This window comes from Felis catus, chromosome A2 (genome assembly GCF_018350175.1).
Source record: "Felis catus isolate Fca126 chromosome A2, F.catus_Fca126_mat1.0, whole genome shotgun sequence".
In the NCBI taxonomy this organism is placed as follows: domain Eukaryota; kingdom Metazoa; phylum Chordata; class Mammalia; order Carnivora; family Felidae; genus Felis; species Felis catus.
The window spans coordinates 31,852,312-31,876,924 of NC_058369.1; the positions used below are offsets into that span (position 1 = coordinate 31,852,312).

Sequence of the window (24,613 nt, forward strand, 5' to 3'; positions counted from 1 at the left end):
GTTTTGGGAGTTGTTGGTTTTCAAAAATCTTTGGCCCTCCATGAAAGGGTTCACCCAAGGTTTTCTTCAGTAACTCTACCAATAGATTCGAAATATGATCTGATTGCTCCCAAAATAGAAAAACTATTTCTAAAATGGAAAACTGAGTTCTTTGGATTTATTTTCTCACTTAATCTTCCCCGTAGCCCTTTGAGATTGATATAACTAGTCTCCGTTTTTTATTTGAAAACTGAGACCCACGGACTTTAAATAAGTTGTCCAATTTAATACAACTAATAAGCAGCAGAGGCGAGATTTGATTCCAGATCTGACTGCTCTGGAGTCAGACTGCTCGTGCATTTCTACGTTGTCCTGGCCAACGGCCCTAACTGTCCATCAAAGTGCCCATTACAGTTTAAGTAACTCCTAAACTTACTTGTGGATATTATGGATAACTCAGCCCTCCCTACAAATGTTTAAGAAACTATTCCTCTTACCACAAAGAGATGATCATTCTTTTGGGCGTGTATTCAGAATATAAATCTCAACCATGTAAGATACTAAAGACGCTTCCCATTTATTCTTCAATTTCTAGACCACTGTTAAAAACGGGTGTGCTGGGTGGAAGAATATTGCAAAATGGCGGCTTAGGCCAGGACAATGATTCTCCAACAGGAGCTTGCCTCAACGAGCATGTATCCAGGGAAGCTGCTCAAAAGTGCAGATTACAGGGGCACCTGGGTGGCTCAGTCCATTAAGCATGTGACTTCAGCTCAGGTCATGATCTCACTGTTGATGAGTTTGTGCCCCTGGTGCGCTCTGTGCTGAGCGCTCAGAGCCTGGAGCCTGCTTCGGATTCTGTGTCTTCCTCTCTCTCTCTCTCAAAAAATAAACCATTTTTTTTACATGCAGATTCCCAGGGGTGCCTGGGTGGCTCAGTTGGTTAAGCATCCAACTTCAGCTCAGGTCATGATCTCGCGGTTTGTGAGCTCAAGCCCCGCATTGGGCTCTGTGCTAACAGCTCAGAGCCTGGAGCCTGCTTCAGATTCTGTGTCCCCTTTTCTCTCTGCCCCTCCCATGCTCATGCTCTGTGTCTCTCAATAATAAATTAATGTCAAAAAACATTTTAAATGCAGATTCCCAGACTCCCTTATCATTATCCCATCATCATTCAACCTCCTAAGGCAGAGCCCAGGAAACTGTTTTAAAAGTTTATTTTTGTGAGAGAAAGAGCATGTGAACACGCATGAGCAGGGGAGGGGCAGAGAAGGAGACAGAGAATCCCAAGCAGGCTCTATGCCATCAGGACAGTGCTTGACACAGGGCTTGAACCCACAAACCGTGAGATCATGACCTGAGCTGGAAACAAGAGTCAGACGCTTAACCGCCTGAGCCACCCAGGCATCCGAGGAATCTGAGTTTTAATAAACTCCCTAGTTATTCCCAGGGCCGGTGGTCTCAGACCACGCTGTGTTTCAACAGGTCAAGGAGAAGCAGGTGGGGAATCCAGAACCAAGAGCCCTGCTCTAAGGTCACGTCTGTTGTAGGGCCTTCAACAACTCAAGTAACCTCTTTGGATTTTTGTGTATGGAAAGCAACTCTTTCTTGGATTATCTCTGGCCCCCATCTTTTGGGGACTGACTAGGCCTCGCGTGCTTCAGAACTAACACCTGGGCAGCGTGATGTTTTTGGGGATGGTCGCTGTGCCCGCGATTTCGTTTTCACCGCAGAACAAGCTCCAAATGAAGGGGTAAGAAGAGTGTGAGGAAGTCTAGGCCTCTTCTGGCATTTGCAGGACGCCACTGCAGCCGGCGAATGATCCTCGGAGGGCAGGGCCACCAGCAGTGACAGCGCACTTGGCTCGCTTTCTTCTACCAGGGTTCAAATGACTGCAGGGAGGCATCGTCCTTGGCAAATGCGTGTCACTAAGGAGGCCGCACAGAGGCTGTGCCAGAGGGGGGCCTCCTCAACCTTAAACACACACACACACACACACACACACACACACACACACACACACACACACACACACACACACACACACACACACACACACGCAAATACATCTATCAGCTAGGGTCCTTCAAAAGTGGCAGGGAAGACCCGGCTCAAGATGCACTTTTTCTTCTTTGGGGCTATACTTCCCACTCCCACCTGTGCATGAGAACCAACTGTGGGCTGTTAAGAAAATATACACATTAGTCTACGCCCACCCAGAGGTTTTTATCTATCTCAAGGGTCTGGGGCGGAACCTCCAGGGCGGGTACTTTTCAAAGTTCCCCAGGCAAATGCACTGTGCAAACAGAACTGAGCACACTGGCTTTGAGGACCTTCAAGTCCCAACCACCCTGCTGGCATTAGGGAAGAACTGACCCCTTCCCACAAAGTACCTTTCCCGCAGCAAAACTCACGTACAACCAGAACCTTTAGGCTAACGGTCTCCACGGTGGATTGAGAATACTTAAAGTTTATATTCAGAGGCGCCTGGGTGGCTCAGTTAAGCGTCCGACTTTGGCTCAGGTCATGATCTCACGGTCTGTGGGTTCAAGCCCCACGTTGGGCTCTGTGCTGACGGCTCGGCCGTGGAGCCCGCTTCGGATTCCGTGCGTCCCTCTCTTTCTGCCCCTGCCCCGCTCACGCTCTGCCTCTCTCTCTCAAAAATAAACAAAAAATGAAAAATAAAAAATAAAGTTTGTATTTAAATTCATTTTTACCAAAAAATTAGGGGATTAAACTTTACAAATATTTAATATATGGCTTAATATATGGCTAGACAGTGGGGCCCTCACTTGATTTTGCTGTCAGCTGGGGCAGCTCTCCTAAGTGGCATTCACAGCACCATGATAAAATGGTGGGAATGTCACAATATGAGACAGGAGATAGTGGGCACCATGAACATTAGATTTTAGTACGCTGTGGCATGTTACGGAGTTTGCCAGGTTAAATGCTTTTATGGAGTTGTGGACACCTAACGTCACTTGAACTTTTAGAAATGACTTAAAGAGATAACTACAAAAATGCCACAGAGTGTAATTCTAATAATGCAAACATGCCAGTGGCAGACCTGGAACAATCTACTCCTGGTGGAGGCTCTTTGCCATATTGTACAGTAAAAGTGGTAACAAGAGGGGCGCCTGGGTGGCTTGGTCGGTTAAGCGTCCGACTTTGGCTCAGGTCATGATCTCACGGTCCGTGAGTTCGAGCCCCGCATCCGGCTCTGTGCTGACAGCTCAGAGCCTGGAGCCTGCTTCGGATTCTGTGTCTCCCTCTCTCTCTGCCCCTCCCCTGCTCATGCTCTGTCTCTCTCTGTCTCAATAATAAATAAAACATTAAAAAAACTTAAAAAAAAAACGTAGTAACAAGAAACACTAACCATAAATTGGTTAAAATGAAAAGATCAAGACAGTTCTTTAAAGTCTGGATTTTGCACACTACTACTAAAACCACAAACCTTGATTTACGTACTCGTCATGCTGTGGGATACAGACCCTATTCACTCTGTATGGTTCTTCTTGCACAACTTTCAGTTACCCCAGTTTAGTCAAATAATGTCAATCTCCCACCATGGTTCAAATTTCAATTTCCATGGTATTTTAACTGTAATTTGCATGGTGTTTAACTGTGAGTAATTTGCATAAAGTACAAACTCCTCTGCTTCCTCAAATCACTATGTAAATAACAAACGTACCTTATGATCAGTAACCAATCATGTCACTTCTTTCAAAATCTGCCAGTGACTGGTCACTCATTGCCTGCACATTTAGTTCATGCACAGACAGCAAAGCACGTAGCTGTGCTGCCTGTGTGTCCCCCAGTGACACAGCCATGGGACCCCGTACACAAATGAGTGAACTGGCCACCAACATTCACAGGGTAGCAAAGAAACATAAAGTGATCATGCTGGAAGTGATACACAAATAGAATATAAATGGAATTATACAAGAAACAGCCGACCATGGAGTTGATTATAGACTTGTCACCGAAGGGATTTCATGAAGGTGAACTTATCAATAAAGAAAATAGTTGTGACAAAAAGGATGAAGATTTATGTCCCAGAGGAAGTGACATACAACAAAAAAGGTTCTTTTTTTAAAGGAGCTCTTGGAGATATTTCATGAAATCACAAAGCATAAAATGGCAATTGAATCCAGATTAGCAAGGACTGTGATAATTTGCCAACTGATAAAAAAGATGCTTGCTCTGTATCCTAGTTGTAAGACAAGGAAAGGAAGATAAGCACTGTTCGAACTACTCTTGATAAGATTGTGACAAAAAAAAAAAATAATAATTTCATTCTCGATGCTTCTCATGCTTCAAACTGCAGTGTACTAAATATTAGTTTTATTATTTTTCTTATTTCCCTGTGCATTTATAACCAACATGTAAGAGAGTTTTTACTATGTTTAAAAAAAACGTTAAGGGCCCTGATACAATTGTAATTTTTCCCACTGCTTATTAAGATCACTTTGCAAAGTTTCAGCTCGCATGGTAATTTTTATAGTCCCACAATGCCATGCAAAGCCAGTACCGCCTGTGTTAGCTAATCACAGGAGGATATGTGTATAATTTATTGATAAGTAAACGTGCATGGTTTGGCAGTCTGTGTTCAAACATTTTCTACTGAGGGAGTATGCAGTTAAAACAGTCTAGAGGGGCACCTAGGTGACTCAGTCAGTAAAGCCTCCGACCTCAGCTCAGGTCATGATCTCACAGTTCGTGAGTTCGAGCCCCACGTCCGGCTCTGTGCTGACAGCTCAGAGCCTGGAGCCTGCTTGAGATTCTGTGTCTTCTTCTCTCTCTGTTTCACCACTGCTCACGTTCTGTGTCTGTCTCTCTCAAAAATAAATACACACTAAAAAAATTTTTGAAAAAATAAAAAGAGTCTAGAGACTGGGGTGCCTGGCTGGCTCAGTTGGTTGAGTGTCTGACTTTGGTCCAGGTCATGATCTCGCGGTCTGTGAGTTCAAGCCCTGTGTCGGGCTCCACGCTGACAGCTCAGAGTCTGGAGCCTGCTTTGGATTCTGTGTCTCCCTCTCTCTCTGCCTCTCACCGTCTCTCTCTCACTCAAAAATAAATAAACATTAAAAAAAATTTTTTTTAATAAATAAATAAAAGAGTCTAGAGACCACTGACTCGGACCAGGTTTACTGGAGAACACAGGAGGGCAACAGGGAAATGACCACATTCACAAGGAACTAGATAATCCAGGTATAGTGGTGTAGCTTTCTCAACTTCCCCTTGATGCAAGCCTTTCCTCCCAGCCTCCAGCCTGCCCCCCGGTGCAGAGGCCATCTTGAACACCTCCTATCTGGGCATGCCCTCTAGGACCGCTACCATCTTGTTTCTCAGAGGGTGGTCCTCCCAGAGCTTGTTGGAAATGCAGGTCTGAGGCCCTACCCCTAGACCTACTGAATGAGAATCTGCATTTTAATAAGACCCTCAAGTGATAAACTTGAAAAGCACGACTCTAGACCTCATGTCCGAGCCTCTGAGGCGAGGCAAGGATGAGGAAGACAGAGGGATACTCTAGGTCATGCATCTAAGGACTGAAATCTATATAGTACTGAGGCCTGCATTTTGTTTAAGGACTTACTAGTTTTCCAGGCGGACTCACCAAAAACAGTAACAGCAGCAAGAGCACACATTTAAGAAGCACACGCTCTATGCCAGGCAGTGGGATAAACCGCTGATATCATCTCACAGAACACTCAGATGATCTGCAAAATGGGAATAATGATATTACTACAACATGCATCAAAGTTGCAGAGTTGCACAGAACCTAAGTGATGGTGGTGGTAGATTGACAATATGGAGCTGCCTGTGTACATGAACCTCAGAGGGGGTGCGTGTGAGAATGCTTTAGTTTTAGCAGGAAAAGTCAGCCGCTTAGCTTGAACCACCGGCTCCCTCTTTCTTTAGGCTCTCTCTAGACTACTTTACTGGGTTGCTGCCCACAGCCAACAAATTGCGGACCACCTCAAAGGTGGGGCGTGGGTCAAAATCCCAGCTGGCTGTTTTGCAGACATTGACCATCTTCATATGGAAATTCAGGGCACCAAGGAGAGCCAAAACAATCTTGAAATAGAAAGAGCCAAGTTGGAAGACTCACATTTCCCTATTTCAAAACGTACTATAAAGTTGCAAAAATCAAGGCAGTGTGTTACTGACATGCAGGCAGACATACAGATAAATAGAAGAGAATTAGGAGCCCAGAAATAAAGTCATGTGTCTATTGTCAACTGATCTATGAAAAGGGAGCCAAAAGAATTCAATGAGGAAAATGATAGTCTTTTTAACACATGGCTCTAGAACAACTGGATATCCACATGCAAAAGAAGTTGAACCCATTCCTCATGCTACAAACAAAAATTAACTCACAATGGATCGCAGACCTGCATGTAAGAGCTAAAATCATAAAATTCCTAGAAGAAAACATATGAGTAAATCTTCATAACCTGGGGACAGGCAATGGTGTCTTAGATATGACCCTAAATCACAAGACACAGAAGAAAACTACAGCTAACACGGACCACATCATAAGCAAACAATTTTACGCCTCAAAGGAAACCACCATGGGGGTGAGAAGATACTCCACAGAATGGGAGAAAATATTTATAAGGCATACATTTTGGTAGGGGACTTGTATCTAGAATACACAAAGAATCCTTGGGGCGCCTGGGTGGCTCAGTTGGTTAAGTGTCCGGCTCTTGGTTTCAGCTCAGGTCACGATCTCACAGTGTGTGGGTTTGAGCCCCACGTCTGGCTCTGAGCTGACAGATGCGGAGCCTGCCTGGGATTCTTTGTCTCCCCCTCTCTCTCTCTCTCTCTCTGCCCTTCCCCTGCTCACTCGCTCTCTCTCAAAATAAACATTTAAAGAAAAAAAACCCCAAAGAATCCTTAACATTTAACAATAAAAAGATAACTCAATTAAAGTGGGCAAAAGACATTTCCCTGACGAAGGTACACAATGGCCAAATGCACATGAAAAGGTGCTCAACATCTTCCGCCAGCACAGAAATGCAATCACGAGCACAAGGTGCATTTCACAACCACCAGGACGGCTATCATCAAAAAACAGAAAGTGGCAACTATGGGTGAGGATGTGGAGAAATGGTAACCTACATACGCTGCTCGTGTGAATGCAAAAGGAGACACCCACTTTAGAAGAGTCTGTTTCTCGAAATGTTAGAGACGAAGTTACTACCTGACCCAGCAAGTCTATTCCTAGGTACGTATACCCAAGACAAAAGAAAACGTACGTCCACGCATATTCGCTAAAAAGTGGAAACAACTCAAATGCCCAACAGCATTTGAATAAACAAAATGTGGTATATCCAAAAAGCGAACGATTATTCACCAATTAAAAGGGGTGAAGTGCTGATAATTGCTACAACACAGATGAGTCATGAAAACAAATTAAATGAAAGATGCCAGTGACAAAATACTGTATACTGTATGATTCTCCTTGTATGAAAAATTCAGAATAAGTAACTCCATAGAAAAAGAAAATAGATGAAGGTTACCTAGTGCTGGGCGGAGGGAGGGTGGGGGCCGGGTAGCTACAGGGCGAATGGGGAGAGACTACTGATAGGTATGGGTTTTTTCTTTAGGGTGATGAGAATGTTCTGGAATGAGTGGTGACAGACGCACAACTCTGAGTACACTAATGACCACTGAATTGTACACTTTATATAGTGAGTTGCATGGTGTACGAATTAGAATCCAACAAAGCTGTTGAAAAAAACTGGGGGCCTAGCGTTATTCCCATGATTTCCCCACCTTAAGGACAGCTCTGATGATTCTGGCCAGAGGCTAGAGCTCAGGTGTTCCCTTAAGCCTGGCCCAGTTCCACTTCTGTAGCCATCTGTTGTTAAAAAAGAAGAGTATCTTTATTCTGAAGGAATAATGAATGTGATGCTAGATAGCTGGGCGGTGAGGTCCTTCCAGACCCAGGGTTATAATTAACATAGTTGCCAACTCACAAGCCAGTCCCACTTGGCAGTTTTCAACACTCTCCATGAAGGAACCTAGCTTCTAGCCTGGGCCCCTTCTCAGAGGAGCCACAGAAACTAGTTAGCGAACAGAGTTCAAGTTTTGGTCTCTAAAGAAAAATAATAAGGCCTAGGGAAGATGGTTGGGGGAGGTGCCATTGTTAATGCGGTACAAGTGTGACACTGAATTTCTCTCCTTCCCCTCAACTAATTAGATTTCCATTTTAATTAGGCTGACTCCATCTGCTATCCCTTCTTAAATCCTTATACCAGCAGAACATGAGATTGCATCCCAGTCCAAACTTTCTTTCCAGCCAGGTTTGAACAGCGAAGAATTTACACCAGTCAGAATCTGAAAAAGGCTTATTTGTGTAATTAATAACTCAATTAGGTGAGATACTGTGGGCAATCTACATTTCAAGTATGACATTGCCCCCTGCATGAGTTAGCCCAGGAGAGCAGCACTTTGAAAGAACACTAGAAATGACATTTCCGTATGTCCCCGAGATTCCAGGGACATCGACTCACCAGGAGAAGCCAGACAGAAATCTAAATGCATGACTCAAAGTGCTCAATTCCCACTGGTAGTTAGTTACTCATGTTGCTTTGTAGAAAAGAACTCTCAAGTATCGAGTTTAACATAAATACGCCTGTTCCCTGCGTATTTTCCAAACTTTCAAGGCTGCAAGCTCTTTCCAGACTTCTAGTTACAAGGGAAGAGAAGTTAATTGCTCCGACCCCCTAAAAGACCAGGGCAGACTAGCAAATATGTACACACACAAACATGCATGCACAGAGCAAAATATGTACACACACAAACGTGCATGCACAGAGCATCGTGCGCTCATTTTTTTGAGGGGCTTGGATTTTTTCATCAAGAATCCGGCAAAGCTCGCCTGCTGGGTCCTGTAGGCGTTCCCAAACCTGGAGCCTCCCCCCTCATGCTTTCAGTCAGTACGTAATTCAGACCTACGTGCTTCAAAAGTTCAGAGGCCAATTTGTAAACTGCCCAGGGTTCTGGAAGGGGTCACCCATGTGAACACCAGGGACATTGCCCATAAATTATGAAATGAAGTGCCATAATTTGTCATACAATGTGCTTTTCTTCTCTTTTTTTTTTTTTTTTCAGGAGAGCTCTCAACTTGCACAGCTAGCTCTTAAGAGTTAACTGAAGACGTTGTAAAGACCTTAAAATGAGGCCCAAAGGAAGAAGAGGAATATTCTTCCTCCCCCAACTCCACTTTGGAGTTCCGAATCAACTTCCTAATTCTGCTGTTTCTGGGCCAACCACCCCCACCCTTCCCTATTCCCTTCCTAAGAACCAATTGGATCTCAGCCTGTTCCTTCTTGGCTCTGCCAGAAGGGAGCCCTCCTGCATGCCTAGGACCACCCACAGACTCCTGGCTCTGTTTGGACAGGAGGACCCAACTGCAAACAGGGAACATCTTGCCTGTTTCCAAAAGGGAGGGGGCTGAGTCACCTTGGTTCAAGCAGTCAGATCGGAGCCACATTACACCCCCGTTGTATCTACAACAGGGGTATCCGAGCAGCAGTTGATGGACCAGGGCTGAGCTGGCCAGAGCATTACTTCTACAGGTTTATAAACCACAATGACTTCCAAGGCCCACCCACGCCCCGCCAAAATGCAGATTAAGTCCTGTTTTTTTTTTTTTTTTTTTAATGCTTCCTTGGAAGTGTAGACGGACTACTGGATTTGGGAACCACTGCTCTAGAACTGAGACACTAAAGTAAGGCTTTCAAAGAACTGAGACGAGAAGGAAATATGGGAAAACACGTGCTTCCTGACAGCGACACCACAGGAGTCTATCTGGGGGCCTTTGAGAGGGTAACCACCCGCATTTTGGTGTACATGGAGTTGGTCAGAAAGACGGGTTTGTTTTTTTTTTTTTTTTTTTTTTTCGTGACAACTGTGGAAGTGAATGGACTTGGTTTCTAGTTCTACCTGTGAGGTTGACTTAGGAGCCGGGAAACCTTCAACAAGCCTGAGCCTCCATTTCCTCAGGTAATAAACGGGGATGGTGAGGCCAAGGGCAGTAACTGTAATTGCTAATAATTTTATTGTGTGCACTTTGCACTGGTTGCTGTTAGTTCACTGGGGAGGTGTGAGTGAGAAGTTAGGTATTTCCCGTAATGTGCTTAGCATACTGCCTCACACAATGTTATAGAGCAGCTACTGTTAGGGTTTTCTGGCTTTATTTGACCAGAAAGATAACCGCCCTGTTGTCTCTTTAAAGAGGCCCAGAAATTTGCACTCGCCTCCAGGCAACGGCCTCCTGGTCACCTTGGCCCCCGCCCCACCCCTACTCTTGGCCTGATTTGTGATACTGCCCCTGACACACACACCTTTAGGTTCCGGCGTGAAAGGCCCTCGTTAAAATAAAACTATTCCATGGAGCAAAACATTTTCCTGCTAGCCATTAATACTTCAGATACAGTTTCTCATTCTGGAGAATTCTAAAGGTTTTAGGACTCAAAAAAAAAAAAAAAAAAAAGAAAGAAAAGGTTAGGGGTAAGCAGAATTCAAGGTTAAGAGAAGACAGGGTAAAATTCATATACCCTTTCAGGTCAAAGATCTTCATCTTAGGACCACTGACACCTTAGAAAAGGTAGTATAACCCATGCACTCTCTCTCTAGAAAAATCCTAAAAATGTGTGGGCGTGCACACACATAAAATATTTTGCGTGTTATTTCAGGGGATTTGTTCCACGGAGGGCCATCAATGGATACCCTTGAAAACCGTAGTGCCTAAGTTAAAAATCCATCAAGGGCTGGCAAATTCTTTCTGCAAAGAGCCAGATGGTAAGTATTTTCAGCTTCAATGGTCACGTGGTCTCTGTCACAACTACGTAACCCTGCCATTGTAGAGGGAAAGCCACCACAGATGGTAACTCAAACAAGCTGCAAGGCTGCGTTGTAATAAAACTTTATTTATAAAAACAGGAGGTGGGCCACATGTAGGATCTAGTGTACAGACCCTTGCTTTCGAGTTTTGTTAAGTCACTGCGGGCCAAAACGCACCCTGGGAACGTACAGGACCACAGCCTGCTATGCCACGGACTAAAGTGTGGCAGGTGTTCATGACCGCCGCCCTGTAAGTCCCCTCAGTCCGGCCTGAGTGTCTTCACGGTGCACTACTCTGGGTGCCTAGTACAGAGGCAGGTCCAAGGAGGCCTGCTTACCTCTCTCGTCCATCTCTGGACCCCAGACCCTCAAACATCATGTCCCCTGGGCTGCTGGCATTTAAAACTCCCTTCTCTATCAATTTCTCTGGAAAATGCAGCTCCACATACACTCATAGGATTTGAAACACAGACTTGTGCTGGTTCATCTCAAGCAGGTTTTGAAGGGGATACAGAAAAAGAGGAACACAGCCTTGATCCCAGAGCGGGCCAGGGTTGTCTGGAGTGGCTATACGAGTTGCTTAAGTAGGGCTGCCACAGGATGGAAAAGGGCCTTGTTAGGTTTGACAAATTTCATGAGAAAACACCACATCTTTACATGAGCATGATTAAAACGCAATCTGCAGACAGCGGGAAGAGAAAGCCACTCTTTTCCCCTGTGGTCATGTTTTTTTTAAAGAACCTTTTAAATAATATACATGGCTGTAATCAGATGCTACCCAAAGATAGACAGGACATTATTAACCACAGAAGAGCCTGTTTCTCATCCGTTCTCTGCTATGCTTGTCCCATCCAACACACAGAAGATACATCTGGGCTAATAATTAAACAACATTCAAGGCAGCTTTTCTGCCGTGTGGCTGCAGACGACCTACTGAATCCTAAACTTGGATAAGTTTGTCAGTGCAGTGTGGGTGCACTCACCTCGACAATCAGAGACAAAAATCCCTTGATTGAAAAACCACTTGGAATTTTACGGCCTAGCTCCCAATTTGCTTACATCTCCCAAGGAATTGCTTCTTAATGTAAAATATCTTCCTGCTGATGCGAGTTGGGCGAGGGGAGGGGCCGAAGGGAGGCTGTTTTTCATCCAGACAAAAACGGCTAAAGAACGTGAACTTGCACTAGGGGAGTCTGGACCCCAACACCATGTGCCATGGGAGGAGCACACCGGGTGTTGGCTTAGTCTGTGAGCCTCACTGCTGCGCCATAAAAGTTTCAAACACTGCCACGATCGAATAATTGTAAATTCTTGAATTCGGTCAATTTAAAAACATTCCGAGGAACATTACCACAAAACAGCTTCAGAGTAAACAAGCGGGTATTTCCATGGTCCCCCCCACCCCCCCCGGCCCCCCGCCAGCCATGCAGAATGTCGAAAACACTGCATCCTTCAAGGAACAACTTTGATTCAGGTCACCAGCCACCTCGCCTCCCGAAAAGACATACTTGCCCGTCTTCCAAGCATTTACACTTGCTGACATCACCAAAAGAATGCGAGATGAAGCGAGCCTTTTACTAGATAAACATTTGGTTTTGATAAGGGAAGCTCATTTCTTCTAAATGGAAACAAACCAGGAGGCCACAATTACGTTTCTTCCCTGGAGGCGAGTCTAAGAGAGGGCTCCGAGACAACAACTGGGTGCTATGGGCCTGGGCGCTTAACACAGGAGAGAGGAGCTCTGCCCTGTGCTGGGAAGCCATGTTTGGTTTTGCTCTTAGAGAGCCGTCTGAGTTTCCTAATTAGGAAGAAGCCTGGAGAACATCAAGAGGTCAAATATTTATTCGCGGAGAAGAGGCCAGGCTTGCCTAATGCGCTCTCCCGATGGGTAGGTGAGTCACTTCCAAAAGCGGCCAGAATCACAAGCTGCTGAATTTACAAATGGCTGCCAACCCCAGCGGTTAGGACCTCCTTCCCTAAAGCTTCAGGCATCCCGCCCGCCAACCCGTGTGGGGGCTCTGCACAGCACGAGGGCAGGACTGCGCTCCTTGAGAGGTCAGCTCTGGTCCCTGCCATTTCAGAAAGCCTAGGAATGTTTCTCTTCCCTCGACTTGACTCCTAGGACCAGCTGGCAACCTGGAAAGGTTATTACCTTGAAGAAAGCTGGGTGTCTGGAAGATAAGTAGCTAGGCCCTATGATGCTAAGTCTCTGTTTCCTTCGTTCCAGAGTTTTCTCCCGTCACCCACGGTCCGCTCCTTTTCTCCTCCCTGCCTCTGTCCCCAGTTTCTCCTCACCCCACCCCTACACCTTTGCACCAAACCCCGAAGGTCCTTTGAAGAAAGCAACACCATTTTTCCTTCCTTGTCTTCAATCTGTCACTAATAGGGATCGGTATTTTCCGGTTACATAAGGAGCGCCTGTGTGGCTTTACAACATATGCTGACAAATCATTTGGCAAACACTTTCTTTTGTTGCAACAAATTGCACTGTGGAGGACTGTAGCATTGGCAACCAAACATGTACACTCTTAATGAAGCAACAGAGATAAGAAATCCATCTCGATGCTGACGGTAGGCTCTGGGGAGCCAGAATCGTATTAAAAAGGAAAATCGTGATCTATGATAGAGGAGGGGATGTTTGTTGGAATGGTTTCCAGATGGATCCAGGAGGCTCCAAAAGAGAGGTTGCTAAAGAATCATGCAAGGGTCACATGGAGGGTGCTGTTAAGCCACAATTTATTTTGGAGGAATTTTCCCCAGCTTTATCAATGTAATTAAGACTTCATAGAATGTTCCCTAAAGTGGGACAGTGTACCAGGTTAATTGATGGTAAGGGAGGAAACGCATGCTCGCTTGAGAAAAGATAATGCTTCATTTATTAACAACAAGGATTACTCAGATTCTACTATGTGTCAGGCACTACTCTAGGCCGTTGGCATATTAGTGGATCAAACAAGATTCCTGCCCTTATGTTTACTGCAGAGTGGGAGAAGGGTAAACAGACCAAAAAAAAAAAAAAAATAGACCTAATAAATAAGTAAGCTAAATATTGTATTAGAAGACGGTTAAGAGCTCTGCATGAAAGAAAAAAAAAAGAGTTCATTAGAAAGACTGGGAATCCCAAGGAGGAATGCGATCATTAGAAATAGACCGTCCAGGTGGACCAAAGACTTTAAGGAAGTAAAGGTGTTCTAGGCAAAAGTGACATCTGATGCAAAAGCCCTGAGGCCAGCGCAGGCAAGGCGTGTTCAAGGAGCTGCCAAAAGTCCTGTGTCACTGGAGCAGCGAGTCTGAGTGTGTGGGGAGGTACTAGGGGTGGGGAAAGGGGATACTGATCACATGGTAGCTCCAAGGTCACTGAGGGGCTTTGGCTTTTAGACTACGGGAGACAGGGTTGCGTCGGATTCAAGACCTGACTTACATTTTCTAAACATCCGTCTGGAGGCTATTGTTGGAACCGGGGCAAGAGACGGTGGTGACTGGAACAGGGGTATGTGGGACAAGGTCAGAGTCTGCATGGTCTAAAGGCAGAGCCACTAACTCTTCCTGGTGGCCTGAGTGGAAAATGTAAGAGGAAGAGAAGAGTCCAAGATGGCCTCAAAGATTTCGGCCTGAGAAACGGGATGAACGAAACTGTGACGAGGTGACACAGCAAAGCCACAGCTGCAGTGGGGAGAAGAGGAGGAATCCAGCCTTGGGCATGTTAAGCTCCCTCCGTCTGCCAGTCATCCAAGAAGCGAGAGATGCCGAGACAGCCACCGAGCCCAGGGAGAGGTCGGAACTAGAGATGCACGGCTTCGCACTGGGGGCATCTGGAGCACTTGGAGGCGTGCGAGGGGCGAGTCACCACTCTTAGAGGCGCTTTATGTACAAAGCCACCCTGACCCAGGAAAGGGTCTTGATTCCCCTCTCCGGCCAGTGCTGAATCAGAAGCCCTGATAACAAAAGCCGACCCCAGACAGAAGCGGAGAAGCAGTCACCCCTCTCTCTCCAAACCCAAGTCTCCGTCAGCTCCCGACGCACGAAGAGAGTCCCATGAAAGCTTGCATGAAGCTTTCAGAGACAGCAGAGTGGGTGACTCCTGTGTATTTTGAAAATTATATGGTGCTTCTCGAGAAAGAAGATAATGGGGAGAAAACAGCAGGAGTTCTACAGCTCTGGTGTGCAGTCAAAATAACCAGTTCCCTGAATTAAATCCCTCCGTACTAATTTCCACTGAAGTCCTATTTCCTGCGCCTACTAAGTGTTCAGGCCTCCCCCCCCGAGGAGGCTCTCACCTCTCCTCTCCACCTCCCGGAGCTCCCAGAAGCCATCTGCGAAAGATCTACCTCTCCAATCCAAGAAGCACTTTATTTATACTTCTCATAAAACTCTTCACGTTTTTATATATTGATTGATATATACTTTGTCTTGTTTCAGGGAGAGCTTGAGGCAGCTTATGAAAAGACATAAAATACAAGATGGCATAAATTTAAAATAGGAACAAAAGGAAAAGAAAAATGAGGACGGGGACATGAAATGGATCCAAGAAGGAGGTTCAACTGCATACCGAGAAGACGTATGGGCCACAAATTTGGCTCTAAATTTGTAGCAGCCGATGTGGAAAAGGAAAAAAATGACATAATTACACAACTCGCTGTGTCCAGAAAGTAAAATGAGTTAAAACACTCCCATGCGCCCTAGATAACATCCCTCTCTCCCTTCCCTTCAGGCACCCAGCTCACGACTTGTCTACAGAAGCTATTCAATGTCTGTGGATGTGGGAATGAATACATAAGCGAATAAACTGATTCGCCCATTCATTTATCATTCCTTCCCTTACCTCATGCGTACTTCCTGAGCATAAACTATGTGGCGGGCACTGAACTAAGTGCTGGGGGCAGATGGGTGAATAAAACAAACACAGTCACTTCCCAGTGAAGGAGCATGACAAAACACAAACCTACCAATAAAATAATTACCAAGTGCCTCGTGCTATGAAGGGAATAGCCAGGAGGCTGGGATGCAAATATGGGGAAATAAAATGTGGACTGTGAATGGGTGTGGCTTGGGTAGGCCGATCTAAAGAGGTGAGAATGGCTGAGACCTGAAGGATGAGGGAGCTGTGTGTAGAACCAGGGAGCTACGGAAAAGCACCGTGCAAAGGTCCTGAGGCAGAAACAAACTTAGCGTGACGGAACAGCCAAATGCAACCAGAGCTCACCGCGGCTTAACTGCAGTAGACAGGGCAGAAAGTGGCATGAGGTGATCAGTAGCAAATCAGATCACACAAGGCCACGCAGAATCTCAGAAAGAATTTGGTTTTGTCCTAAATGCAATGAAGGGTTTAAGCTAGGGTGTGATACCCAACATACATTTGAAAGATCACTCTGGCTACACTCTGGAGAGCAGACAGGAAGGCAGACGGGAGGCAGGAAGATCAGTAAAGAGGCTGCTTGTTGTCTGGGCCAGACATGAACTAGAAGAACAAAAATAGAAAAAAGGTCGGAGGGGGAAGGGGTAGGTTACAAATGAAATGAGAGGATGTGGAGTCATCAGGATCTGGCAAGTAGTTTGGATAATTAGGAAGGAAATCATGAAGGGAAGGAGGTCAGAACGGCCCAAAGTTTAAGACCCCGACGATCATCGTGTATGTGTGCTGAACACAGCCTTCTGGTACCTCCCAAGCTTCCTGAATTAGAACACCAGAGGTGGGGCCCAAGCACCCATATTTTTAAGAAGCTGCACGGATGACTCAGCACACAGGTAATTCAGGCAATGCTCAGGCTGTTGAAGAAGTATGGCACTCTGTTTGGCCACGTCTTCAATAATAAAAAGTTATGCTCAAAGTACAAGTAACTGCTAACAAAGCGGTGAATAATTATTCGTTGGTTTTGTTTTTGTCTTCATCGGGGTCTCAAGTACTACAATTCAGCCAACTGTTTCTGGGGTTCACTTTTTGGCAAGTGCTGGCGGGGGGCCGGGAGTAGGGGGGAGGGAGAAACGGGGATGAACTACCAGGGAAGGAGAATGAAACATACTTGCCAAACTGTTCCAGAATCTTTCTTAGAAGCTCAGATCAGGAGTAGAGCTTGCAGACTATTCGAGGGTAGACGTGAAAGGTCTAGATTGCTTTCCCACTTTGGAAGTCTTTCTCCCTACTGTTCCAGATCAATGGCTTTCTAGGCTTTACCAGTCTCCACGAAAGACAATTTGATCACCTGCTCTGGTAATGAACTCCCACTGTTGGATACCTTTGTCTGAAAGTTCCCTCACATATTCTAACTTAAATCCCAGGAGCTGTTATTTAAACTCATTTCCTCCTTAACTGCTAGGAGATATTCAAAAGGGTTGGCCTTGATCTTCCCTGGAGCAATCCTTCATGTGTAATAATACAAAAGACTCTTCTGTGTTTGAAGGGGAAAAAAGGAGCACATAAACTCAGCAAAAAAAGAAAATGGAGAAAAATTACTCTCAACTTTCATTCCCAGGAATGGTCTTCCAGAAAAATATAAAATGATTTATCACATGCATATGTTAGCATCTGGAGTCAAACTACAAACTATAATTACGATTAGAATTGTTGCATTTTGAAGTGGGAAGGAAAGGACAGTTAAAAAAAATACGTACGTATTTATTAACCATTCACTATAATTTAATTAGGTTTTTTTCATGTCAGCCTCCCGGTCACCAACAGGAAGCATGCCCTTCCGAATGCCTGTGAGAAACCAGAGCTGAGAGGGTTCATGAGGCCTGTCCGTGGCCATGCTGCCCACTTGTGCAAGGGACAGAAGTCAAATTCCAAAGTGCATCTGTCGGGGACCGAAAAGCAGCAGTTAATGCCAATTCCATCCCCCCCCCCCCCCCCCCCCAGGGAAGCGACAGGAATCTCTGAAGACATTTTTGGTTGTCCAACTGGGAGGGGGAGGTGTTTCTGGCATCTAAAGGGTCATCTAGAAGCCAGGGATGCTTCTGGGCATTCTGTAACGCACCAGATAGGCCCCAAAGCCAAGAACTAGTGACTCAAGATGTCAATAGTGGCCAAGGCTGAGAAACTTTGCCTCACAAAATTCTCCAGTGAAATCCTTCACTCCTGACGGATTGAAAAATGCAAGCACAAAGATTGAGGAGGAAAGAAGTTTATACTTCTCAACTTAATACCTCACTGAATTATTATCTCGAGCTACCTGGAGCGAGGCTGCCTTCCTACAGAAAGAAAAAAATCTGATTCATTTTGTTTGGCATTTCATAGATCTAACAAGAGATATTTTTTAAAAGCACTCAAGGAATAAGCATGATTCATTTCTTTCCAAGGCCAGGGTGAAGGCTTGCTTTGAATGTGCTCAACTATTACTGCCTGGTTCTTCTGAAAGGAGCAGGCCAAAGTCAACGGTGAAAGCGTCAAGCAGCGGCTACCTGGGAAGTTCTTCACACGGTGGTTGAGAGCCCTGGGTCCAGAAGCAGCTGGCCTACCAATGGATGCCAGCTTCTCCATTTATTCATTGCAAAACCTTGGGCAAGTCACTTAAACTCTGTGTGTCTCATTTTTCGAACCTGCCAAAGGAGGGTCATAAAAACTTGAACCTCATGTGGTTACCATGAGGCTTAATGGAGTACAATGCTTAGTACAATGCCTGACTCTGACTATTTGCTGCTGTTAGTATTATGATTGCTAATTCTTATTCCCTGAGTGAAATACGAGAACAGCAGGAAGTTCTAGATTTGAAAAAGAGTTTAGGAATAAATAGAAATTTAAGACACATCCAGTTGGGCATCTGACTCTTGATTTTGGCTCAGGTCATAATCCCAGGGTTGTGGGGTTGAGGCCTGCGTTGGGCTCCACACTGGGTTTGGAGCCTGCTCAAGAGTCTCCCTCCCTCCTTCCCTCCCTCCCTCCCTCTTTCTTTTTCTCTCTCTCTCTCCCTCCCTCCTCCCTCACCTCTGTCCCTCTCCCCCGCACACTCTCTCTCTCAAAAAAATTTTTAATTAATTAAAAAATAATTTAAGACTTGTCAAGTGCTCCCAAACTCAACTCTGGGCATCACAGTTTCTTAAAAAACAGACAGTGCTCAGATGGAGGCCACATACAAACAGGCCCTTTGCACCTGCTCTAAGGGCTATATGAGCCAATGGATGTGTAAACAGGTGGACAATTTAAATGCCCGTGTACTTAGCGTGTCTCACACATGACACTATACATCACATCACACCTCAGTTGTTGTTTCTAATACCATGAAGTAGGCGCTCTTCCAAGACTTCCTCTTACCAGCAAGGAAAGGAAAATCTACTGAGGTTAAGAACCATGCCCAAGGGCACTTAGCCAGTTCAAGACAAGCACCAAGACCAGAATCCAGGTGCACTGGACTCTGACCACTGAGTGGTAGTGCCTCCACCTGCCTTTTACCCTGGGAACAAAAGCACAGCATGACCTAGGGATGCACAACGATGAATCACTTTTCCTGGAATGGACTTGAGCAACACGCAGTGTTCTTGGTTTTTGCTTTTGTTTTGTTTTTTGGTTTTTGTCTGCCACATTTTCTCTCTAGGCTGTCCACTAAGTGCTATAGATTTAGGAGGCCCAAATAAAGCACACATATCTAAGGACACCTGCTGAGACGCCTTCTGGAGAGCATTTGGTCTGCCCAGGCTCTGGAGAACAAAGGAGGAATTGTGCAAGCCACATTCATCTTGGAGCCTCCAGAATTATGCCACTTATAAAAAGGGTGGCTCCTACGAGAATGGGGAGGGTGCCTGCGCGAGAGCGTTAAGTCCAGGGCTGGGCCAGATGGCTCTGATAACCGGCACTCCTTCTCCCAAACTGCAGTCTTGCCCACCAGCAGGGAAGTCTGCTCCCTCAAAAAAGTCCACGCCATCACCCCTTTTCAGCTCTCCATGCAATACCTCTGTGGAAAACACCTCATGTTCGAAGCCAAAGGTTGCAGGGACTTGGGAGTCCTGCCACCGAGTCCTGGAAGGATGCTCTCAAAGAGCAGAACCAGCCCGAAGAGTTTGACAAGTTGGACCAGGCATGTCCGCCAGCCATGGCTGAGTCCACAGGTCAGGCAGCATCCGAGAGTCCCAGGAGAGGTTCTAGGAAGTCCCCAGTTCTAAGCACACAGGTGATGCCAGGCTCTGGAGCCAACACTACACATGCATGGAAAGAACAGGATGGTTCTGTTTCCAAGTGGCACATAAAATAACGGGAAGGGGTTTGAAGGAGACACTCGCCGGCCCAGAACCTTTGTTTTCAGCACAACACAAGACCAGGGCCCAAGAGACCCAACACACTGTTAAATGGGGTAAAAGGAGCCATTTCTGCTCCTTCTATCTTTTGTGTGTGTGTGTGTGTGTGTGTGTGTGTGTGTGTGTGTTGGGGGGTGGGTGGTCTGAATTCTTTTCTTGGAAGTTTTAATTTTAATTCTAGTTAACACCAGTGTTATATTAGTTTCAGGTGTATAACATGGTCCTTCTACACTTTCCTACCTCGCCCGGCGCTCATCACTGCCAAGGGCCTCCTTAAACCCCATCACCTATTTCACCCATCCCCCCACTCGCGGCTCCTTCTATCTTACCTTATGTTCTTATTCTGTTTTAAAAATAACTCTTCTAAATTATATCCTCCATGCACCTAACTCAAATAGAAAACACTCAAAGGCACAGATTTATAGAACAAAAAAATCATCGGTAACCCCACCACCCAGAATCACTGAAGGTTTTAGGGTGTGTGTGTGTATTAACTTTTCCAGGAACATGTTAAACCAACAACAGAAACATGATTTCAGGGACGCCTGGGCGGCTTAGTGGGCGAAGCATCCAACTCATGACTTCTGCTCAAGTTGTGATGTCACCGTGCGTGAGTTTGAGTTCCTTGTCAGGCTCTGTGCTGACAGCGTGGAGCCTGCTTGTGATTCTCCTTCTCTTGCTCTCTCTACCCCTCCCCTTCTTGTGCACGCCTATGTTCTCTCTCTCAAAATAAATAAATAAATAAATATTTTTAAAAAATGATTTCAAGTAACACTCTGTGTTATACAGGTTTTCCGCACTTAAGAGGGTATCATGGGTTTGTTTTTTTTTTTTTAATACAATGTCATATACATAGTTTATTGAGCTCCTTAATCTTGTGACATGTACAGATTAGGACACTGAGACCAAGTAGTAAGTAAGGTTACCTGGCTCAACAAACAACACATAAACAAAAGGACACGGGTCTGTTGAAACAAAACTTTACAGGTAGTCAAATTTGAATTTCATAGAATTTTCATACGTCCCAAAGTATTTTCCTTGTTTTTATTTTTCCCTACCATTTACAAATGTAAAAACCATTCTTAGCTTACAGATTTTGCAAACACGGGCAGTGTGCCCTATGTGGCCCTCAAACCAGCAGTTACCAAGCCCTGACTAAGAACAGTGAAAACCGTTTCTTTCCTTATGTTTTGGTTGTTCTGGTCTTGAACTTCAGGAACAGACTAGCCAATGCCAGTGACGTTTCCGTGCCTTAATGTAATGAGAGCAAAAGACTGCAGAAGGTTTTAACATATTAGACAGCGGGGCCAGGAAAGGAAAAACACTAGGCGAACAGACAGGTCATGTTGGTTGAACACTTAATACATGCCAGGCACCAAGCTAAGGGCTTTACAAATCTTAGGATAGAAGAGGCCACGACGCCATAACAAGCGATGCCAGCAGCTCAATGTTTACAATCACAGAGGCTACCTCTCCCTCCGGCTACACGCCCACTGCCCCATGGTCTCCACTCCTGAGACCAGACTGATGGAGCAGCCTCTCTCACGATCACTACCAGGGGAAGGACAGGAAAACATGGCAAACTGCACTGCAAAGTCACATAGATCTCTCCACGTATAATTAATTAGGCAAAGCACATTAAATGATCATGACTGAGAGTAACAGGACTGATACCAAAAGTCTTCTGGGGGAGTAGGAGAGGAAGATACTTGTGATACTTACTTTATCCTAACAATCCCTTGAGACACAAATTATTTTCCCCATTTTACAGATGTAGAAACTGAGGACGAGAATTAAGCTGGCTGACATCTTACAGCTAATAAGCACAGAGCTGGTATGTGCCCCCCCCCCCAGGTGATCAAACTTCAAAATTCATACTCCAATCCCTAGACTCTTTCAACTTTCTGCAAACATTGGACATGTGTATCAGCCTGAAGGTCACCCACCAGTAAGTATTTATCACTATCCAGTTGAACAAAATGATGGGACTATGATCCCAATAGGTCACACATCATGAGAAATGTTATCTAAGCTATGCCTACAAAACATTGAGGAATATACGGGAGAGATGGGCTCCTTCCTAGAGGGAGAAATACTCAACTGACCCAAACAGATAAGACTTAGAATACCATCATGTAACAAAACATCAGTGAGATAGAACTCAATTGTTTTCGGAGATATTTTGCTTTAAAAGGAGAATGCCCTACCTTCTTATATAATTAACGAATATGGTAAGACTCAAGAAACACATAACCAATTCACAGTTAAATGGAATAGCATTTCAGGGAACTCAGCATGAAGCAACTATTGGACCAAAGGAAGAAGAAGAACATTGAGAGACCCAATTGTGTGGGTCTTAGTACAGCCATTAAAGCCAATAATGAATGATGGGGGGACTCATTATCAGGATCAACACCCATGCCCTAGAGACACCTAATGATTTCCTGGTCATATAGAAACCATCTCTGTGTTGTTTGCAAAGGATATCCCCATGATATGTCTATATCTACCCATTTACATGTTCTAGACAACTGGCAAAGGGCTTTCCAAAAATACAACTCCACGAGGAAGGCACTGTCATCTCACTTTACAAGCGAGGAAACTGAGGCTTAATTTGCTCAAGGTCACACAGTTAATAAATTACAAAGTCAGGATTCAAATCCAGATTCCTCTAATTCCCCCTAATCTTCCACAGTGCCTTGGAGGTCAATCAATCCACATACGGCCGAAAGCTCTCAGGAGGCACCCACAACAGCTTCTGGCCACGAGGGTCATCATCCACAAAATGTCCAGTCACGACGGAAAGGCACTTCATGTGAGCACTCATCTGTCAGGATCCCAGTTTGCCGGTCATCACACAGACCAAACCAACAGTGACTCACACAAGACACAGTTCATTTCCCTCTTGGCTAACACTCTGAGGATATGCTAAGCAGGGCTGACTGGAGATCCCATGGTTTCAGGGACCCAGCCTCCCTCTCTGTAATTCCCCCAGCTTTACAGAGCTGTGTCATCACAAATCAATGATCCCTCACTGCCACCATGGTCACATCCCTGAGACTGGGAAGAAAGAGACCACGAGGAAGAGGAGGTTTTGCTTCCTCCTTCTGAGAGTGTGACCCAGCAGGTTCCCTCATCCATTGGTCCTAACCAAGGGACCTGGCTCCATCTGGTTGCAAGGGAGGCTAAGAAGTGCATCAATTTCAGCATACAAGTAGACTGGATGTGGGAGAATGGATGTTGGGAGAAGACAGACAGTCTCTGCCACAAGGTAGTAAGGAACGGGGCACTCAAGTCCTCAGCATGAGACACAAGAAGAGGATTAGCCCTGCTGCTTTATCCTGTTGAGAGCCATTTTCCTCCAGCTGCACAAAGCAGTAAGAAAGGAGGAGGGAAAGAGCAAGAGTGGCAGGAGACAATGAGACGACTGCATAGTGCAGGGTGTGAAAGACAGAGGACAAGGGCAGAATGAGGTCCGACCATGTATCCTCCCACCTCCAAGTAACGACACCTGCCATCTCCTTCTCGCACAGGAGGGGTGTGTGGACAATTAATGGGAGAACGACCTGGAAGGGAGCAAGCCCATCTCAGGAGGGATCACCCTCCAGTCCAAGCCTAGAAGCTGAGCTCACCCCGGGCTCTCCCCGGCCCCACACAGGAGCTCACCCTCAAGCAACCTCATCGATGGCTGGCGTTGCTTCCAGACCCAACCCACAAACGATTCTTCGTTCTTCTTTCTGAACCCAGCTAATTATTCCCGCTCTTGCTTTCACCAGAAGGAAAGTCACCTACCTCAGGGCACTGGTGCCTCTGACGTGGCAAAGCTTGTCAAGGGATATTAGGAAGGGACCGGGTCAGGATCAAGAGGAATACAAATGAAATCACTCCAAGATTAAAGAGGAAAACAATAATAACTCTAATGAGATTCATTATTTCAAAATGTCAGGCACCACGCTGAAATGATATCAACGATAATATAGAAACATATACATATGTGCACATATACGTTCTTTCATCCTCCAACCATCCATTGTACAAAAAAAAAAAAAAAAACGATAATGAGGCTCAGAGAGATTGCACAGGTGTCCCGAATATGCAGAGCATGTTGAAGTAAGAGCGAGGGCTTGAACCCAAGTTTCTCAGGCTCTGAAGTCATTTAGCAATGCCAGCTCCTCTATACGCTGCAACCACTGTGTCCCCAACACTGCCCATAGCACCTGTAGTGCCTTGAGAAGACGAAAGCTATTTCAATACAGGAGAACTTCACTCTGTGTATCAGGGGCATTTCTAGGAAGCAGCACTAAATTCAAAATTCTTTCTTTAAAAACAAAATCGTAATTTATTTTTCAACGTTTATTTATTTTTGGGACAGAGAGAGACAGAGCATGAACGGGGGAGGGGCAGAGAGAGAGGGAGACACAGAATCGGAAACAGGCTCCAGGCTCTGAGCCATCAGCCCAGAGCCCGACGCGGGGCTCGAACTCACGGACCGCGAGATCGTGACCTGGCTGAAGTCAGACGCTTAACCGAGTGCGCCACCCAGGCGCCCCCAAAATCG

The 24,613-nt window shown here is 45.5% G+C and overlaps 1 protein-coding gene across 3 annotated transcripts in view; it reads right to left on the minus strand.

The window, feature by feature from the left end:
• PRICKLE2 (prickle planar cell polarity protein 2) overlaps positions 1–24,613 on the minus strand; it is a 329,432-nt gene that overhangs the window by 225,257 nt on the left and 79,562 nt on the right. Inside the window, exon 1 of one of the 3 annotated variants that reach the window (XM_045051822.1) lies at positions 5,594–5,696. The exons of the other annotated variants lie outside the window; for them this stretch is intronic. The gene's annotated coding sequence lies outside the window, so the exon portion shown is untranslated. Of the gene's footprint in view, positions 1–5,593; positions 5,697–24,613 lie in introns of those variants that run through there. 3 annotated transcript variants of the gene reach the window in all.